We start from the raw sequence: 6,000 nt of genomic DNA, 5'->3' as shown, positions 1-6,000 counted from the left end.
GCTAGGAAGCACAATTTAGCAGTGGGTTGCAGAGAAAAAGAAAAATGCTGGCAGAAAAATCCAATTGAGTGATTAAACAGCTCTTCATTTTCTGGCTTTATTTTTATGCTAACAAATTTGTTCTCTGAAAAGTGTCCACGAAGCCAAGTCTCTGATTAACACCTTTGTAGGGATGGTTTTTAACCTATTACTAAATTAAACTTGCTTCATTGGAAAGGCAGCAAGATGCATCCTCATTTCAATGTCTACTGAAATAATACAGGTTGACACCAGGAAACATTAACGCCACTGCATCTTTGCTGCTTTCTCATGTGGAAGTCTGTTAAATGTGAAAACAAGGTGATATCTAATTAGCACACAGGTAGGGAATTAAGAAAATCTTTATTTAAGGGTGAAGATGTTTCTCACAAAATCGTTACCTCAATGCATCATTGAAATTCAAGCTGAAAAGATGATTTTAATATATCACTTGTACATTTTGTATTGCTCTTCTGGTGACAATGTAGTTTGTTTTTGTCACTTACCATTTTAATAATAGGGTAAAGAAAATTAAGTGGATTTTTGAAAGAAAACAATACTGTCAATATACTATTAAAACAAATTAAAACAGTAAAAGTTATTGTACTTTAAGTAAAAATAAAAGAGCCAAAATATCAATCCCAGTTTTGGATTACTTTAATTAACAAAAAAAATGCATATAGCAGAGGACAGTTGCAATCTGCCTACCTCTGGGTTATAGGCCCAGCATGCTTCCATTGTAGTCCTCTGCTGCACATGTAAGTGCAAGAGATCCTGAAGTACTCACTCATCATGGGAAAGTACCAATGTGTTTCTTCATTGGTTGATGGAAGGAACATCTTACAAAAACTCTCCAGATTATTGACTTTTTAAAGTTTTTCTAGGAAACGTTCTAGATGAATGCTTATTAGCCTTTGTCAGTATGTACTTTCGCAAAGTGTCTCTGAGGCGCAAATAGTTAGCGTGTTCAGTTGTTAACCAAAAGGTTGGTGGTTCAATCCCACCTAGGGACGTAATTGACCTTGTTATCAGATTTTGGTGATCTTTAAGTAGACAAGTAAAAATTTCAAACCACATCTTATGGTGTAGGGTACCTGGCCTTCTCTGATGTAATCAGAGTTAGATTTGATTAAGTGATTTTATAAAAAAAACTGCCACGAAGCACAATTTAGCAGTGGGTTGCAGAGAAAAAGAAATATGCTGGCAGAAAAATCCAATTGAGTGATTAAACAGCTCTTCATTTTCTGGCTTTATTTTTATGCTAACAAATTTGTGCTCTGAAAAGTGTCCACAAAGCCAAGTATCTGATTAACACCTTTGTAGGGATGGTTTTTCACCTATTATTAAATTAAACTTGCTTCATTGGAAAGGCAGCAAGTGATGTCATCCAAGCAGTGGGTCAAAGTTGGCTTCAAACCTCGTCTGCTTATGAAAAGAGAAAAGGGGTATGCAGGGCATGGCGGCCTTTTGCGGTGCTTGGATGACCCCTAGTTCGCATTAAATAATGCAGTCGAGTTTCCCACATTTGGGGAAATCACAGGGGTCAGCATACCCAGAATGCAATGAATGAACCGCACCCTGGGAGAACAGTCTTCATGACCATGGTATCTCCTATGCAAAATAAGTATGATTTGGGATAGGGCTGGGGAGGGCCGCTGCTCAGGCACATCTCTGTCAAGTAAAGGAGATTCAACTGAGGCAGCACAAGGGAACTCTTATCTGGGGACAACAACTGCAGGGAGAACACATATTTTCAGATGAACATGGGAGGGCAGAAGGCTGCCTAATACTGAAGCACCCCCAAACAACAAACCAAATGCAACAACTAGTGCAAGCATTCCTGGGGGAAGGCCTGCAGCAGATGGATTTGCATATGGCGATGTCATCCAAGCAGAGGGTCAAAGTTGGCTTCAACCCTCGTCTGCATATGAAAAGAGAAAAGATGCGTGCAGGGCATGGCGGCCTTTTGCGGCACTTGGATGACCCCTAGTTCGCATTAAACACCTCCACCCTCCGTCAGTGTGGGGCTCATGTTGGCTATGCCCCAGCCCCTGAAGCATTCAAGCTGATTTCTTGCAGCAGCTGGGCACTGTAACAGCTCCAGAGCTGCTCTGTAAGGCAAGTAAAAGGGTGTGGGCCCTGCAGCACTACCTGTAGTTCGCATTGTGCGAGACCCCTAGTTCGCATTAAACACCCCCACCCTCCTTCAGTGTGGGGCTCATGTTGGCCATGCCCCAGCCCCTGAAGCATTCACGCTGATTTCTTGCAGCAGCTGGGCACTGTAACAGCTCAAGAGCTGCTCTGTAAGGCAAGTAAAAGGGTGTGGGCCCTGCAGCACTACTTGTAGTTTGCATTGTGCATTGGAAGGCACAAAGTAAGCAGACGGGAGGAGAAGTCAGGATAGTGCACAAGGGTATAGACGGGAGGGGCTCAAGAAAAAAGAAGTGGAAACAGACAGCAAACTAGGCTTCCAATGCACAATGCAAACTACAGGTAGTGCTGCAGGGCCCACACCCTTTTACTTGCCTTACAGAGCAGCTCTGGAGCTGTTTAATCACTCAATTGGATTTTTCTGCCAGCATAATTTTTCTCTTACGTCCTAGAGGATGCTGGGGACTCCGTAAGGACCATGGGGGATAGACGGGCTCCGCAGGAGACATGGGCACTTTAAGAAAGACTTTAGATCTGGGTGTGCACTGGCTCCTCCCTCTATGCCCCTCCTCCAGACCTCAGTTTACTACTGTGCCCAGAGGAGACTGGGTGCTTTTCAGGGAGCTCTCCTGAGTTTCCTGACAGAAAGTATATTTGTTAGATTTTTTTATTTTCAGGGAGCCTGCTGGCAACAGACTCCCTGCATCGAGGGGCGGAGGGGAGAGATGCACACATACTTCTGTGAGTTGATAGGCTCTGCTTCTTAGGCTACTGTACAGCATTAGCTCCAGAGGGATCGGTACGCAGGTCTCACCCTCGCCGTCCGTCCCAGAGCCGCGCCGCCGTCCCCCTCGCAGAGCCGGAAGATAGAAGCCGGGTGAGTATGAGAAGAAAAGAAGACTTCAGAGGCGGCGGAAGACTTCATGATCTTCACTGAGGTAACGCACAGCAGTAAAGCTGTGCTCCATTGCTCCCATACACCTCACACACGGCAGTCAGTGTAAGGGTGAAGGGCGCAGGGGGGACGCCCTGGGCAGCAATATAGACCTCTCTTTGGCAAAATAAATATATATGCAGCTAGGCACTGTATATATATATAAGAGCCCCCGCCATTTTTTTACTATATTTGAGCGGGACAGAAGCCCGTCGCTGAGGGGGTGGGGCTTCTCCCTCAGCACTCACCAGCGCCATTTTCTCCACAGCACCGCTGAGGGGAAGCTCCACGGACTCTCCCCTGCTTATACCACGGTAGAAAGAGGGTCTTAAAGAAGAGGGGGGCACATAATTAGGCGCATATATATATGGAAATACAGCGCTACTGGGTAAACATAAAATTATTGTGTTTTTTTCCTGGGTCATATAGCGCTGGGGTGTGTGCTGGCATACTCTCTCTCTCTGTCTCTCCAAAGGGCCTTGTTGGGGAACTGTCCTCAGATAAGAGGATTCCCTGAGTGTATGGTGTGTCGGTACACGTGTGTCGACATGTCTGAGGTAGAAGGCTCTCCTAGAGAGGAGCAGGAGCAAATTAATGTGGTGTCTCCATCGACAACGCCGACACCTGACTGGATGGATATGTGGAATGTTTTAAGTGCTAATGTAAACTTATTACACAAGAGATTAGACAAAGCTGAAGCTAGGGAACAGTCAGGGAGTCAACCCATGCCTGTCCCTATGTCGCAGGGACCTTCGGGGTCTCAAAAGCGCCCACTATCCCAAATAGTTGACACAGATACCGACACGGATTCTGACTCCAGTGTCGACTACGATGATGCAAAGTTACAGCCAAAATTGGCTAAATGTATTCGATATATGATTATTGCAATAAAAGATGTTTTGCACATCACAGAGTCCCCTGTCCCTGACACGAGGGTACACATGTATAAGGGAAAGAAACCTGAGATAACCTTTCCCCCCTCACATGAGTTGAACGAATTATGTGAAAAAGCTTGGGAATCTCCAGACAAAAAGCTGCAGATTCCCAAAAGGATTCTTATGGAGTATCCTTTCCCGCCAATGGACAGGATACGGTGGGAATCCTCCCCTAGGGTGGATAAAGCATTGACACGCTTATCCAAAAAGGTAGCGCTGCCATCCCAGGATACGGCTACCATCAGGGACCCTGCTGACCGCAAGCAGGAGGTTACCCTAAAGTCCATTTACACACATTCTGGTACCTTACTCAGACCGGCGATTGCGTCGGCCGGGGTTGTAGCGCAGTGGCAGCATGGACAGATACCTTATCAGCAGAGATTGAGACCCTAGATAAGGATGCTATGTTATTGACCATAGGGCATATAAAAGATGCTGTCCTATATATGAGAGATGCTCAAAGTGACATTAGTCTACTGGGTTCTAGAATAAACGCTATGTCGATTTCTGCTAGACGAGTCCTATGGACCCGGCAATGGACAGGTGATGCCGACTCAAAAAGGCATATGGAGGTTTTACCTTACAGGGGTGAGGAATTGTTTGGGGAAGGTCTCTCGGACCTAGTCTCCACAGCTACAGCTGGTAAATCAAATTTTTTGCCTTATATTCCCTCACAGCCTAAGAAAGCACCACATTATCAAATGCAGTCCTTTCGATCACAGAGAAACAAGAAAGTACGAGGTGCGTCCTTTCTTGCCAGAGGTAAGGGCAGAGGGAAGAAGCTGCACAACACAGCTAGTTCCCAGGAACAGAAGTCCTCCCTGGCCTCTACAAAATCCACCGCATGACGCTGGGGCTCCGCTAAAGGAGTCCGCCCAGTTGGGGGCACGTCTTCGAGTTTTCAGCCACATCTGGGTTCATTCGCAGGTGGATACCTAGGCAATAGAAATTGTTTCTCAGGGTTACAAGCTGAAATTCGAAGAAGTGCCTCCTCGCCGGTTTTTCAAATCGGCCCTACCATCTTCTCCCCAGGAAAGGGAGATAGTGTTAAATGCAATTCACAAATTGTATCTTCAACAGGTGGTGGTCAAGGTTCCCCTGCTTCAACAAGGAAAGGGAAATTATTCGACCCTGTTTGTAGTCCCAAAACCGGACGGTTTGGTCAGACCCATATTAAATTTAAAATCCCTGAACCTATACTTGAAAAGGTTCAAGTTCAAGATGGAATCGCTAAGAGCGGTCATCGCCAGCCTAGAAGGGGGGGATTTTATGATATCTCTGGACATAAAGGATGCATACCTTCATGTACTCATTTATCCACCTCATCAGGCGTACCTAAGATTTGCGGTACAGTATTGTCATTACCAATTTCAGACGTTGCCGTTTGGTCTCTCCAGAATTTTCTCCGAGAATTTTCACCAAGGTAATGACGGAAATTATGGTGCTCCTGCGAAAGCAAGGTGTCACAATTATCCCGTACTTGAACGATCTCCTCATAAAAGCGAGATCAAGAGAGCAGTTGCTGAACAGCGTATAACTTTCACTGAAGGTGTTACAGCAACACGGCTGGATTCTCAATATCCCGAAGTCGCAGTTGGTTCCTACGACTCGTCTGACTTTGCTTGGGCATTATTCTGGATACGGACCAGAAAAGGGTTTATCTTCCGATAGAAAAGGCCCAGGAACTCATGACTCTGGTCAGGAACCTATTGAAACCAAAACAGGTGTCAGTGCATCACTGCACTCGAGTCCTGGGAATGATGGTGGCATCATACGAGGCCATTCCCTTCGGCAGGTTCCATGCGAGGATCTTGCAATGGGACCTACTGGACAAATGGTCTGGGTCACATCTACAGATTCATCAGTTGATCACCCTGTCCCCCAGGGCCAGGGTATCTCTCCTGTGGTGGCTGCAGAGTGCTCACCTTCTAGAGGGCCGCAGGTTCGGCATTCAGGACTGGA

At 46.0% G+C, this 6,000-nt stretch overlaps 1 pseudogene; it reads right to left on the bottom strand.

Moving 5' to 3' along the window:
• Positions 1–1,467: 1,467 nt before the first annotated feature.
• LOC134988398 (U1 spliceosomal RNA) lies at positions 1,468–1,646 on the bottom strand (annotated as a pseudogene).
• Positions 1,647–6,000: the final 4,354 nt, after the last annotated feature.

The sequence above is a fragment of the Pseudophryne corroboree genome, unplaced genomic scaffold, assembly GCF_028390025.1.
Source record: "Pseudophryne corroboree isolate aPseCor3 unplaced genomic scaffold, aPseCor3.hap2 scaffold_1058, whole genome shotgun sequence".
Taxonomy (NCBI): domain Eukaryota; kingdom Metazoa; phylum Chordata; class Amphibia; order Anura; family Myobatrachidae; genus Pseudophryne; species Pseudophryne corroboree.
The sequence above is the reverse complement of the archived record's forward strand: the minus strand, read 5'-3'. Positions and strand labels throughout refer to the sequence as shown.